The sequence below is a fragment of the Anas acuta genome, chromosome 20, assembly GCF_963932015.1.
Source record: "Anas acuta chromosome 20, bAnaAcu1.1, whole genome shotgun sequence".
NCBI classification, from domain to species: domain Eukaryota; kingdom Metazoa; phylum Chordata; class Aves; order Anseriformes; family Anatidae; genus Anas; species Anas acuta.
The window spans coordinates 1,028,909-1,044,932 of NC_088998.1; the positions used below are offsets into that span (position 1 = coordinate 1,028,909).

General features: G+C 39.5%; 1 protein-coding gene across 32 annotated transcripts in view; it reads right to left on the bottom strand.

Annotated features, from left to right (window-relative positions):
• Nucleotides 1-16,024, bottom strand: part of EXD3 (exonuclease 3'-5' domain containing 3) — a 296,432-nt gene that overhangs the window by 271,974 nt on the left and 8,434 nt on the right. The gene's annotated exons all lie outside the window — the stretch shown is intronic.

The following is a 16,024-nucleotide window of genomic DNA, read 5'->3' on the forward strand; positions in this document are numbered from 1 at the left end:
ACAGAAGGATTTAGGAGATTTATTGTTTCTGCACTGGTATATATGGATGCATCTCCAGAAAACAGAGTGCAGTGGAGAAGACTTAGGAAGACATACAACAATCTTCTTATCTTTCAGAGACCAAGGAAGGAGGAACTCTATTACTCTCATTGGTTTTGCTCTTCGAATTCCTTTGAATCTTTAAATATTTATGAATTTTCCATAAGACTGCATTTTATTAATGCTTGTGCATGACACGACGTTTCACACAAACAATTACATGAAGAACCGGGACAGGCTTATATGGACTAGAACAAATCTATCCTCCACAAGAATGAAACATGTTTTCCGTCTACAGATGGTTCAAATGCACTTGGATACCAACCAGCCTCTTTTTGTCAATAAGAGGATCACTGAGTATAAATCAAGTTTTATGAACAGCACTGTACACCTCTGTATTCCATTACCATCAGCAATGGTATGTCCAAAGCCCTTAACTAAACACCTTTGACATCTCAGCTTTACTAACACAGAGAACTTCAGCCATCATTCTCACGCAATGGTTATGTTCAGTTCATACGAGACATACTGACACATTCACTGGCGACTGGGGAAGGATGACTCCTTTAGTTGAAAACATACACTGGGCTCATGTAAGCAGATCCAGTATGTGCATTTACTGAGTAGTTTCAGCAAAATTTTGACTAAAAGATAATGAGTATTCAGTCAGCTGAAACAGATCGCAATTATCGTATTTTCAGTCTCCTGTTGTACTCCAGTCTTCCACCCCTTCCTCAGGGCAACAAAGTCACCAGGGAACTGGTCTAGCTTCTGCTGTACAGGATTGTACAACTGTATCCCTGTAGGTTTTGGTGGTTGCACAGATGGGAGACAGCAAGAGAAAAATGAGCATATTTTGCTTTGCACACCATGTTGCTTGGGGAGGCTCTGGCAAATGTCTTTATACATACAGCAGACAAAGTTTGGCTTGTCCATAGTTAAACCTCAATTCATTGTGAAGTACTATAACAATGATACAGGAAATGGACACCAAGACAAAAATAAAAAAAAAAAAAAAAAGAAAGGGGTAAAGCAGGCTCAAGTACTTTGCTTCTGAAAACAATTTCACATTCATTGCTCAATAGCAGTGTTTGAACTGGAATGTCTCTGGTTTTAGTCAGGCTCCCATTTTGGCAGGGTGTGTTACCTTGTTTTCTCCTCTAGCATTTCTGTGAGATACAGGCTGCAGGTTGTCTGACCAGTCTTAGGACATCTAAGTCTACCATGTCTCCTATAGCTACTCCTGTTGTAAAAATACAGATGCACTTACATTCAGCTATGCACTTTAGGATAATCTGAATCATGCCTTAGAAACTTCTCTCCACTGACTCTCTGAATATTGGGGTTACTAGCTCTGCAGGTCACAGCAGATGTCTACAATCAGTCTCTTTTCAGAGACAGGTAGGAGTCTTCTCACCTCACTTCAGCCAGAAATACAGAGGCTGGTCTCGCTGGGGGCAATAGAGACAGGCAGGTTACAGAGCACCACTGAACTCTGTGGAGCAGCCCACAGGCACTGCAGCTCCCCTGGGCAGAAGCACCAAACAGGAGAGGAGTAACATTTGAAAGTCTCTTTTGGGTCCTGCTTGAAAACAAACAAATAAAAAACAGCAGAAGACTAATAATAAAAAATTGCATCTAGGCACACAACTAGTTGATATTGATATTTGCACTTCTAGAACTGACTTACAGGATTACGTACCAAACTTACAGAACCCCAACGATATGACCTAAAGTGCTTCAGATTTGAAATAGCCTGTAGTTTTATGAAACTTTATTTAGGAGCATATTTCCTTGATGGAAATTGCAGACTTAATTACTTTAGAGAATTCCTTCAAAAGTATTTCCTCCATTTCTGGAACACGTGTATTTTCCATACCCGGATGTGTTTTTGCTGTTCTCATTAACATCTCCCTAATTAGGCCAAGTTGAGAGCCACAGAAAAACCCTCATTTGCAAATACTTAGTAAAGAATGGCTAGAAGGTGAAACTTGAATTTCTTTAAGAGGCTTCAAGCCTGGAGAGCGCTGTGAGCAAATTCCCTTCCGATTACAATTCTGACACATTGCAATTGAGGCAATGATCAAATACTGGAACATGGAAGAGAAAGAAACAGGTGGTAATAATGCAACAAGCTGGAGACAAAACTGAGCTACTAGGGACTGCTGAAATTGCCTATCGCTCACGGCTACTACTTGAGTCAAAAAAAGGTTTGAAAACCAAGATATGATTATTAGATCTGCAAAATACACCAAACTAGGAGTTGCTACTAGCATGAGGAGGGACATACAGGAATAAAAAGCAAACTAATCTTGACAAATCGGAGAAGTCTGGAGGAAATAAAAATTTTAAAAAGATAACACAGATTTTAAATTAGTATCAGAATTCCCTATTAGACGCATCAATGGACAAAGAGGTAGTGGGGGACATTTTCAGAGAGATACTGTGATTCTGCAAGAATTCTGCCTTTCAAAAGAGTAAAGAAAGTCTGTATGCAAATTCTAAATATCTTTTTAAGAAGTTGAAATGCAAACAGGTGGACCATGTTATAAAAGAGAGTAAACTATTGTTCTAATGATCCTTTACAATCATAAAATATCTCTCTCTCTTAACGGCCAGTATTTTTCAAGCTCATGAGAAGCAGTAAGTTCTTCTGAGGTGCTTTTCAAGATTAGTTTTCAATTTCTGCTGTTTTCTTGGAAGCATATCTAAGAGATGTGGCTATATACTTACACATTAAACACTGCAGACAAGATAAAAGGGTTTCTGTGATGGTATTTCTAAAAAATTATACCATTGAGAAAGGAGAAGTTTGAGAAAAAAAGTGTTCAGTTGGTAAACACGAGAAAAACCCTGTATTCTGCTTTACAGCCTCAGCTATGGCTGTCATAAGAGTATAACTACTGCAAAAGAGATTTCCTTCATCTAAGTCCTACAGCATATGCCAAAATGCTTAAATTTCTGATTAGATGATTACACACCAACCATGGAATAAAGTTTGGGGCTATCACAGAATACAGCTTTTGCACTCGTACCATTTTTTACAAATACTGAACACTGGCCAGGGCTATAAACCTAAATGCTCATTCTTTCTGCCACCCTGCTCCCTTTGACTATTGAGTAACAGGCTCTCAGTTTCCAGCTGTAAGTTACCATCAGCTAAGGGAACCAGCACACGTTATCCATCTTTCTCCTCCTTTCTCCAAACAGCACCTGGACCAGCATCAACTCTTCAATACCTGAGGGTGACAGAGCACTGGAACTGGCTGCCCAGCAGGGTTGTGGAATCTCCTTCTCTGGAGACATTCAAAACCCGCCTGGATGTGTTCCTGTGTGACCTGATCTAGGTACTCTCCTTATGGCAGGGGGATTGGACTAGATGATCTTTCAAGATCCCTTCCAATCCTTAACATTCAGTGATTCTGTGTAATCCCTTCCCTTGACCAGCTAGCAATGCCATGCCAGATGCACCCCAGGATCTGGGTGGCTCTCCTGGCCACCAAGGCACACTGCTGGCTCATGTTCAGCTGGCAGTCAATGAAAATCCCGGAACCCTTTCCACGGGGCTGCTCTCCAGCATCTTGTGCCCCAGCCTGTATGTATAGCCAGAGTTGCTCCTTCCCAGGTGCAGAATCTGACACAATGTGCTGAATGGCAAGTGATGGGGAGATACAGGGGCTGATTCAGAAGACAGAGGTGACCACTCTTTCCTGCTACCTACCCCTTCATCAACAAAGCTATCTTAAATTTTTGAGCAGTTAAATGAATATAAAACACCTCCTTAAACTTGTCTTCTTTAGCCTAAAGAGTGAAGTAAAAAGCCCTACTAAAGCATACCATCTGGGTAACACAGCATATAGGAAACTAAGTTTACACAAATGGGACATATTGCACACTCCCTTATGTCTCTCTATCAGCACACCAGCTTTGCAAATCTGCCATAAATAAAAACAAAATTGACAACACATTATGTCTGAGGCCAGCAGGGCTGTGTACGCCTAGCATGTACTTGGCAGAGTCTGGATTGTTGTCTCCACTTTTTACAAACAACTCACTTATAAATGGAAAACTTGCTAACGTTCAAGTATTTTGCTGTGCTCAAATGTCAGGAGGATTGTATTCAACTGAGTCTCCTAAAGGGATCAACTAAATCGCCATCAAATTCATAGAGATGAAGCTGTAGGTTGCTTAAAACCTAGTAGAACTTGACACAGCCTTCTTATGAGCCACAGTAGGGACAAACACAGATCTGGAACATTTTCTATTAATTCTTTACAAACATGTGAAAATAACATTTTAAAGATGTTTATTGTCACCAGTTACATAAGGTGAAGAATATAGCTGAACACTACAGCTGAACACATATGGAAATGCTTAAGAAGCAGCTCCATTTTCTGTCCAAGAAGTTTCTAGACAAACACAATAAACTATGCTACACACATGGCAACTCAATGTACTACACAAAACCAACCAAAACAAAACAAAAGTTTGTTTTCTTAAAAAAGAAGCTTCGTTTATTTTGTATGAGGAGTGTATGAGAGAGGAGGGATTATTCGGTACCTGTCTATTTCAGATAAGAGAATAAAGTACAAAGACAAGACATACCGACTCGGATTGTATCTTCATCTAGCATGTATTGCATCTTGCACAGCAGTTAGTGGTCGATGGCTAAGGAAGAGAACTGTACAACTAATTGCCCAACACAGTTCCTGAGCCCGCAACAAAGTGTGCCTTAAGATCTCCACATGCCAGGTCTTCTGCCTTGGTATGAAACAGACTTTGTGGGTCATTCTTCCAAGAACATGTCCAACATTTTTGTGCAAACCATTAGCGCTAGAGTATTGTTTCAAAAGCTGATGCATTTTATTTATTGTGCAAACTATTTTTTTTTGCTTCTTTTGAACTTCCTACTTCCATTTGCTGTACCTACTTTTTGTTACAGAATGAGAAACAGTGTTAAACAGCACAGGTCTTCTACGACTCCCATGTGACTCTAATGGCAACCTCCGTCCACTGTAACAACTATTACTGACACGTTTTCTCACCAGTCAACATTTAAATAAAGAGTATTCTTTCACACTGCAAGACATTAAGCTTGCCTTAAGAAGCTGTGGCAAAGTACCCCGTCTGAAATTGTTTGAAAATCCGAGGATATCACAGATGCTGGAATATCCTAATTCAGATGTTTGATGAGCCTTTCAAGTCCTTTGATTTGTCAAGTGCAACCTCCTTTTAAAAAGACATGTTGACTCCTCCACGTTCATATAAAGTTTATCATATGCCCAATCAATAATTCTAATTTATACTATTAGTTCAATGTTTCTGCACAGGAGAAAGCCAGATTTCTCAGTCTGCAGTTCCCCAAGCTCCCTGGAAGTCTCTTCCAAGTTGTCATCATACCAGCCCTACCTATTCTCTATTAGGGTTGAGGATGGTTTAAGTGAAAGGTTGCGCACAAGTGTTAATAACTCAGCAGTTCCTCTCTTGAATCCCTCCTGGGCTGTAATATCATCTGGCTCCCGCAGTTCATTATTTCTCACAGCTTTCTTAAATCTGCTAGAGTTCATTTTGAGATCTGGCTGGATTAATTTTGAGCATTTTGAGTTCTGGTGCAGAAACCATGATGAACACAGGTGCCACAAAACTAATTTATTTCTTTCTGTTCCTCCTTATCCAAGTGATTTGTTCACAATGTAGTTTTTAAGGGTTTTTGCAAATCTTCAGACAAACTTTTCTATTCCCAAAATATTTGGAAAAGAACTGCTATTTGGCCTTCCGAAGTGTTTGTTCTTTTCTATCATCCTCACTTGGTCATGACTTCAGCTTTTGGAAGGATGCCTCTAACTCTACAGCTTTTCTTCCCTGCTGTTTCACATCATAGCTTTTCTCTCTCTCAACTGGCTTTTGATAGGGCTGGGGCATTTCCTCTTCAGTATAGCGTTTTTAAATAATCTTCACGCTACTACAAACATCTTCCCTTTTTCACTGCTTCTTTCAGTTTCTTTTTAACAAGGTTCCTCATTCTTGGTTTGGATTAATTCTGCAAGGATGTGTACGTATTCTTGTGTTCACCCTTACAGGGGGCCACTGGTAGTAAAATTTTGCGCCAGGTTCTGCACAATCCTCAACAGAAAGTCAAAAGTATCTTCCTCTTTCTAGATTCCCTGACCAGATGTTTCCCAAAGGTGTCGTTCATGATGTGTACAAGGACTGAGGCGCCAGTTTTCTCCTATTGTGTTTCCTACTTTAAAGCTACATACTTTATATTAGTCTATAATTTTCTGATCCGAAAGTTTGCAAAATTCCTAATCTTCAGGATTTTATTATAACACAGTTATTTTCCTGATTTGACCTTCAGCTTTAAGACACCACAGGTTTTCTGCATGGGTTTGAAACCCTTTGTCATTTTTATGTAACCTATAACTTGATATCAGGTGTTCCAAATTCCATTTTTCTTCCATCAAACTTCTTACTGCCCTATTTAACAATTTCACATTAAAAAAAAAACACCAAACTTCTTAGGTCATCTACCTCATTTCTTAAGATTTCAGAGTCTGCCTAGAAATGCATATATATCTGGTCCAATTTTCTATTTTTTCATGTTATGTCAATGCTAATCTAAGCGGAGAAAAAAATGTCAGTCATATGGTGAAAATTTTCAGCGACAAAGTAAACATGGCAGGCATAAGTTTTTATATGATAAGAAAAATGAACCAGAAAGCTTATTTTCTACTAGTCATTATTGGCAGTAGACAAACCCTATAATAATTCAGCCAGCAATCCCGGGGGGGGGGGGGGTATCTTGTGTCTTGATTCTCAGGTTAACTTTTAATTGTTGCTGAAATATATACACGAACACGACAATGTACTTTAAAAACCTTCTATATTTGTTTTAATTTTAGTGTGTCCCTGAAGCTATATGCTGAAATACACGAAAACAGACATGACCATCAGTGATTCTTAAATCTCTTGAAAGAAAAAAGAAAAAAAAAAAAGTAATTTATTATAAAGAACTACATGGAAGTCTGGAGACAAAGAAAGACAATGAAATATCTAGAGAAAGCATCCATCTCATGGTCTCAATAACTTAGATACCGAAAGAGAAGAACATACATAGTTACACACTGCTGTCAGATTTTGTTTCCTACACCCAAAACCTGATGGCCTGCCACTCTTGAAAAAAATATATTTCAGCTTAGTCTTTAGTAATGTTGAATTTTACCTGTTCATTCTACAGAAAATGTGAAAACTATTAATTACTCGAGAAAGATAATTAGTATTTAGCTATTATCATCTAAGTTCAGAAATGTTTCCATTTCTTCAGTTACATCATCCTTACTACATATATAAGAAAGATTAATCCACAGGACACAAGGAGTTCCGCTCATATCAAAGAGATTAAAAATACTTGCTCTCTTTGGAAGTTCAAAAATCAAAGGCATCACCAAACAAATCATTTGATCTAGAACCTTGAAGAAAAGCAAAAACTGACAGGACCTTGCAAGTGGTTTACTTTCAGTGTTCACTGAAAGATAACTACAACAGTTACCTAACCTTAACCAACTCTTCCTGTTGCCTTTCATGTTGATACTGCTCATCTTTGGGACCCCCAAAATAACACATCAGCAGGAAAAGAAGCTGTAACTGAAAAACAAATTCATACTTGGTGAGAGATTTCCAGACAGCTGCTATGCTATTGCTTTCTAATGAAGTATAAAATGAGCAACTTAGAGCTATGGCCAAAAAATTGGATGCTGTAAAATGTTACAGACAAAATTTTTAGGTCAAGGGCTAAATCCTCACAGAAGGAAAGAAAATAAAGTTACCAGAGAGCAACCAACAAGCATCACTGCTAATAGTACACACACACACACACTGGTAAAACAGAAAAAAAAAAAAGTGTGCAGTGAGTTACAAGGGGATTGAAGCATCAGTAAGTATTTAAGTGCTGCTTTTCATTCAGCTGACCCCTCCGTTATCCTACCTCTGTTCCTTGAAGTTACTAAGGCTATATGGACAAGTACCTCCTTATGATACCACTTGAAAGACCACAGAAGAGAAAATGAAAGCGATAAAAGATTTCCAGTTATCAAACTGTACTTCACAACATATTTTAAATCTGCTTAAGTAAGAAGTATTGCCTCTTGGTCTAAATTACACTGAAGAAGCTGCAGAATCCGTTATTTTTTCTGCATTAATTCATCCGTAGGAGAAAAACTATGGGCCACACAAAAAACATGCAAAATTCCAGGCAAACCAGGCACACCACTCTCTATGGCCTTTGTTGTATGACACTAGTCCTAGGACAGACCTTTTGTCAAGTCCATGAAATGTAGCTGCTCATGTACAGGACATGAACAACCACAGAACCAAACCATACACTCTGCACAGACTTCTCGTTAAAAATTTCAGTTGTGTGTTTTGTTTACAATTTTCACTTACCAAAAAAAAAATAAAAAATACTGGTATAATATCAAGTACCAAAGAAGACAAATTAACAAAAAATAAAGAAACACTCACTGCACCGTGAGAACAGGTTTAAGAGGGAGAGGGAATGTCTACATCATCTTCCAGAGTAAGTTGAAGGAATTTTCGATGCTTGGGACAATATGGCCCAAGGGAAATGGTAATGGGAAAGAAATAAATTCTTTCACCTCTGGGTTGAAATCCAAGTCAGGCTGGTAGTAGCCAAGAACCATTAGCTTAACATCTGCTAGCTGTTTGGCAACCCATGTGAAGTGAGTTATATTCCTTAGTGTCCACATCACAGTCCCACTAATTGGCACCACGTTGGCAATCTAAACAGAGAGGTTAAAGACTGAACATACAGCAAGCATGAGCTACAAGATTAGTCAACTTCAGTTTTGAATACATATGTGATAAATTACACATTTGGTGTATGTAACTCCATCTAATTGCCCCACCATCCTGTCCTGCCCTCGGAACAGTTGTAAATCCAAACAAGCCAACAAACTGTCAGCATTCCCTTGTCAAGCACACAGTTTCTGAATTAGTAAGACACATTATTAAGTTCACTGCTATTCAAAGTGCTTAAGTGACTGCTTAAATTTCAAGCAAAATACCGCAATACCGTACAGCATAAAGTTAAGTATGAGCTAAAGTGTTAGATAATAGATATCAATATCCATTAAAAAATATTTTTCTTAATAACACCTTTTAACTCAGAAATGCACAATCTCACTCAAAATGCAGTAATGATATAGTCTCATAAATACCAAGTAGCAAGGCTCTTTTCTTCATCTTTCCTTCTGCAGTTTCCTAACAAAGAATAAGTGCAAAGGCACAAAGCAGACCTTAAAACAAGATCCATTAGCTTTATGAAAATCATCCTTTGTACCGCCCTGTGGTAACACATTTGGGCCTGAAGAAAAAAGAAAAAGGGGGGAAGGGAGGTGGGGGGAGAGGGGGATCATTTAAATGTATCAGAACAAAAACCATCTTAAACTATGAAGGAAGAAGACTTCTGTGTTGCAGTTTAGAAACTGTCCCTATGTTTACACATCACTTCAGTTTAAAGAATTGCTTATCATGGGAACATGATGAAAGCTACTGAGCATGAAGGGAGATAAAAATGAAGCCAAAAGTTATCTTTGCCAGAACTCTACCAGAATACAGAATCACAAAGTAAGCTCATCTAGGAGGGACCTCTAGAGGTTTCCAGTCCAATCCCTTGCTCAAAGGAAGGCCAACTTCAAAGACAGATGAGGTTGCCCAAGGATATTTTAGATAAAAGCACAACATAATACAATGACCTGTAAAATCCACATATAAAGAAATTGCTCCTGCTAGCTGAATACCCCTTCCATTTACTACTGCTCTTGAAAGATTCAAGTTCTAAGCTGGTTTGAGAGAAGTAATAATGGTTACCTGCCATTAAGAACAGTGATCAACTGAAAAGGAAACCAATCTAATCTTCATATCCATTACTACCAACATTTGGAGTACTTAGCTTGGTAGAATGCATACTTAAGGATGGGAGACTGTCTGAGAGAGCTTGGAAAGTATACTCCTCCCAAAACCCATGTTTTAAATTACGTTGGAAAGGTATGCTTAGACCTCATAAAAAAAAATGCAGGCAGTGACAAAAGGCCAGCCTGCAGGAAAATAAACGGCCCCAAGTAAGTCTGCATTCCACAGCCATGTTGAAAGAGATTGATTTTTTTTTCTTTCTTCTTGTGCAAGAAGCAGAGTCAACATAGTTAACATGCAGAGAATCTGATAGTATGTAAGTTGCCTTAGAGATGAACAGTCTGCTTCTACTAACACAGGTAGTAGGTTCTCCTTACCACTGCCAGGCTTACCTCTCCTCTGGCAAAGCCTGACTGATTTAAATTCTGTGAAGGGATGCTGCCAGTTTCTTGGACCCGCACACACTCTCCACGGATTTCGTGTTCTCTTGTAAGAGCTTGGCAGACCAAGGAATCTGCCTGATATAGTGAGGCTATTCCTTCCCATTATCACTGCCTGGCCTACTATCTGGTTCAGGCAACAAGGATGCAACCTTTTTTTCCTGTCACTGAGTCCTAAGCCTCCAAGGTAGACCTTTTCTTACTCTCTTTTATAACATTTAGATGTAAGAATAGGGCTGCACCACATTTTTTAGGTGCCAGACAAATTCCTTTCCATCGAATACATTACTATTAACTTCTTTTCACGTCCTATCACTGCAAGTACTTATATTGACTCTTGAGGTGGGATCTGCTGTGCTGACATCTAAAAGAGAATTAAGGAAGATGGAAATGACTGCCAGGAATGTAACACCAGCTGGAAGGAACCAGGCCAGCACCACAAAGACAGATACTGCAACTGTTCTGCCTTTGGCTGCATTCAGCCCACCGAGCTACCAGCTCAGGATGCACTGAAGTAAATCTTCAGAACTAATTCATGATGCTGCGTGATATTTAGTCACACGATAAGGTCAAAGTAAAGACTGTAACCAAATGATGAACTACTTTATCAAACAGCTCTAACATTTGCTCCCACGCAGATATCAAATGAGCCTTGATACTCAAATGTTTTCTTGCAAAACCAAGTATAGAAATAATACCAAACGCATGAGTTTCCTGAGAGTAATTCTCCCCTGCTTGGAAAACAGGAGGGGTCCAAGAAAGAAATCCTTCTCTGCGGGGAGGGAGGCAGGAAGGAAGGAAACATGAATTACATACACCTCTGGATAATTCCCCTTTAAAAAAAAAAAAAAAAAAAAAGGAAGGAAGGAAATAAAATTTAACTAAAAAAGAGTATGTTTAACATCACTGAACAAGCCGGGAGAAAACTAGGTAATCCTGGTTAAAGATAATGCTGCCTCCTCCTGTCACTGTTAGGCTTTCCACATTCATTACGACAGGGAGAGGTGAAAGGTCTGTTTTTCACTCTTTCATTTGAAGCGACACTTTGAAGTTACCTACACATCAGAGTCACTATTTGCTGGTCACCTCTCCCATATGTCATCTTATGCTATTTTGTAATAGGGCTATTAAAAACCATGTGTTTTCACTTTTTTTTTTTTTACAAAAAAGAGTAACTTATAACTGAGCAGAGACAAAGGCTCTGTTGATAAAAAAACATGTGGATTAAATCTGAAAGGAGAAAGAAAGCTGTTCTATTAAGCTGACAATCCTACACAGAGGGTTTATATCTAAATTGGTGCAATAAATCAATAGGAAAGATTTCTTTGGCTGAAACAACCATTTATTTAGGCATGGAACAAGAGCATTTTTAAATTGCTCTGGACACAGCACACAAAAGGGCTTCTTCAGTTTTGTTCTTGCCCTCCCCCCCACCCCCTTTTTATTGCCAAAGATTTGCATTTGCTTTGCTTAAAAATATTTATATTTTGGGACATAAACTTATGACAAATTGGACAGGTAGCACCACTGGGCTCTTAGATACTGAAAAAGTAAAGAAGTGCTCACTCCATTTACCTTATTACATTAGGCAAAGGACTGGCCTAAACTTATGCTTTCCCCCATTATGTTCCTGTCCTGTGTTTTCACAAGCACGGGTTCTATTTTGCTTTTCAAACTCTGTTAGAAGAAGCTTTTTAATTCTTACTCAAGAAGGAAACACTCTTCAGTTGTTGCTACCTACCCATGTCAGGAAGCAGTTTCTCCCACGTCTGCTGAGACCAACAGAATATCCTGCCATGTCAGGATGGGAGTCCTTAGATAGACACTACGCACAGGGAGGTGCTCAAGAAACTACAATCACCATTCTCAAAATACTGCCCAGAAATAATGCATTTGGTCTCCAGATCCCAAAGCCGTTGCTGAGGCACGCTGAAAAACAAGGAGGACTTGGCAGAACATTTTAAGTACGACACTGATTGTAACTATAGATGGGACTAAGAACTGCAACCATCTCTTTTAATTAAAATCAGATGGTACCTGGAACTGATTTGAGAGCTAAAGCAGAGATGACACTAGCATCTACTAATTACATTTGATACATACATGAAGATGGCATTGGCTACCCTATGCAAACATGTCACCACACAACTCCAGCTAGTGTTCAAAGAATGACAAAGATAAAAACATAAATCATCGTAAAAATAAACTGTCAGTTCTACGGAAATGTTCTGTGAGAAAACATTTGTAGGAGATGCTACTCAACACTGGAGAAACGTATTTCATTCCAGTGTGCTGGAGCTTCTCTTCAGCACATTTTTTAGATGTCATTGGCTGCAAGATTAATGTTATTTTTTAGAATACCCAAACTTTATGCGTGGTAAAACATGGGAGGGCATCTACACGTGGCATGGAGTAATAACACTGAGGGGATGAAGACTTCAGCTGATGCTTCTGTCTTTCAAAATGTTGTTCCTAATATCATTTACAGAAATCACAGGAGATGAGCTTCTTCAAAACCATTAAAAATACATTCCGCAGCCCAACAGATTAAAATACTTTAGGCTCCCTAACTGTTATCTTCTGCCAGAGAAGTCCTTATTTATTCTCTTTCACCTTAAATTCCATTTGCCAGTCAAGCAAACAAAAGATTCCTCCAAACTACAGCTGACGCAGTTACTTGGGCACCATGCCCAGCTGCTGGACAAGCCAGCCCACCTGCCTGCCCTGTTCTCAGCTCACCAAAACACTGCCGGGGCAGAGTGGCAGCCCCGTGGCCAGCTCTGGGCTGCCCAGCCTCCCGGACCTGCTGCCTCTTTGCCCAGAGAATCCGCTACTGCCACTGGCCCACCAGAGGTGGAGCGCAATCAGGAGCACAGGGATCACAAGTGCACACAGGCTGACCGCTGGAGGCACGAATTCTTGCGCCCTAAAGGCAACAACACCAGGGACACGGCACCCAGGGTGCCTGCTCTCGTCTAGCATTTTGTCCTCCACACAAAGCAGTTACTGATAGACCAGAGCTTGGTAACTAACTGTACCTACAGAAGATCGGGTCTTAAAGAATATTAGCAATTACAAACTTCTTGCAGTCTACAGTCTCAAAGGAAAAACTGAGTTTCTGAAGCTACTCAGCCACAACTTTACTGCAAGAGCAAGCTCCTGCTGCTCATCTCATGCAAATCAACTGTGCTATGGTCTGCACGAGTGTTCCTTCCCATGCATCTGCAACCACGCACAGGGGCCATATTGGAGCTCTGCTCCTGCTGCCTCCTCCTCTACCATTTACACAGGATGGACACTGAGGACTCCTGGGAAGGAGCTTCTCAGCTTTCCACCCTTAATCCAAGCAACCATTCTTTGCCAACAAGGCTTACAAGGAGACACGCTAGTGGGACAGAAAGAGCAAATGCAAGAGAAGATAAAAATTAGGGAAAGTAAAAGATGGCCTGGCAAGTGTTACATTTTCCTTATTGTTCTACCTTAATTTTGGGAAGCAGACCCTCACAGATATTACAGTTCATGGAAGCACTACACAGCCATTCAGGATACCAAAGTACAATCTTCTACCTATAGTACAGATACCACCTTGATAAACTCTCTGGCTGTCAGTGTCTACCATCTCTAAGGCACAGCTGCCACCTCTGCGAGGTGAAGCCAAGCTCCTGGCAGACAGACCTGCCAGTCCCAGCTGGGAGGAACCCATCCCAGTACGGAGATGGTCAGCCAGCCAGAGGACTGGTTTCTGGCCATAGCTGTCACTACCCTATTCTGTGACCACAAGCAAATCACAACCCCATGCGCTGCCTCTTCAGAGGCACTGCTGAGTGCCTACACAGAACCCAGCCAGCAGCAGAAATGCTAAGACAGAATAGGGAATGGAAAGGCAAAGTAAAGCAATATGTTAAAGCTGAGGTTTGTGCACAGTAGGCACGGTTCCAGCACAAGACATGCACTTTAGTTTAGCCAAGCCTATCCAGTGTGGGTATGATTCAGTGCTAATTGCTCAGAAAAATGTTTCAAGTTACACCGGTTTAGTATGCTTTTTTAAAAGCAAAACAAGGTATGTTTTAGGCAAAGCTAAGATTCTGTTTATGTTTACAGACAATCTGACTCCTGCACATAAAGGATGTTGCTCCCTGGACAAAAACTAAAAGCATCAAGAAAAGTCAAAACTAATGCAAATGATCAGGCTGTATAATCTTGCCAGAATACAAGAAGCACAAAAACGCTTGAGCAATAATCATTCTCTTAAATTCAACTTCCTTGACTCCTGCTTTGTTCAATATGTTAATATATTAAAAAAAAAAAAAAAAGATTCAGATTTCTAAGAACATTTATATATATTGGCAAATTGTCCTAAGGTAAAAATCATTATGTTTTTTATTATGGAAGGAAAGTGAAGTAAGACACAGTAAGCAATTTGTCAGAGTTACAGAAGGAACTCATGTAAGGGCTGGAATCAAAATCCAAGTTTCTGAAGCAACTTATTGTTTCTAAAGGAGTTTTTTTAAGATGGCAGCAATACAAAATAGTTCTCAAAAGAACATACATTTAGGATCAAGATAGTTTATGGGGCAAAGGTCATGAGAAAAACAAGCTAAATGAATTAATCCACTGTTGGAAGACTACAGCGAATTATCTAATAGATTGCTGCTATCTTCCATATACAGTGCTAGCATTAAATCAGCCTACAGTATAGTCATTTTTGCATTGCATCACAAGATAGTGTAGCATATAGAGTAATCCATCTCAGGCTTCAAACTCTCTCCTCTGGAGCAGCAAGTAACATTTCCACCAGTACTTCTTTTCCTCCAAAGAGGATGTGGTGAATGCTGTCTGACAGCATGAGTCTTGCCATGCGTTATTCAAGAGTGCCCTCTAACGAAGCTGCAGCTGTATTTCAGAACACATACACAGGAAACTAGAAAAATGCAAAATGAGACTTTCCAGAAATTTCTCATTAAACTCCAAGCTTTGTTTTCGAACAAAAGGGGAAAACAGGTGATACACAGTGACTGGTAGACTGCTGCTGTACAGACATTTTATATTGTGCAAGCCCTCATTGAGGTAAATACATCAGTGGACAGCAGAACTAAAGAGAAAGATCGAAAAATTCAGAGTTCTCTCTTTCTGACTGAAGAAAGGATACTGAATTAGATGACACCCCAGTTGTAAGACTACAATGTAAATATAAACTGAGTTCCACACCATCTGCTTTATCTCTAAGGAACTGCTCAATCTTTACAAAAATAGCTGAATATCTTGAATGAAGTTCACAAATCAAAATTGAATCCTCATAAAACTATTCCCTATTACATTGCAGTACTATAAAAATATTGCTTATTTGAAAGGAGGTCTTCATTTAATGGTGGTTGAACAAACTACAATGATGAAATAAAACCTGCTACAAGTTTGTACAACTGTTGTTTTGTTTACTGTCAAGTTCACTGTCACCTACCTACACAAACACATGCATTAGCAAAACATCCTGTGAACAAAAGCTGCTTGTAATACTTGCAGAAGCAAACTTCACACAGAAAAGCTGACACCATTCACTGAACAGAAATTAACCTTAATAATCTCACTGTCAACTTGTTAGAACGGGACTGTACCAC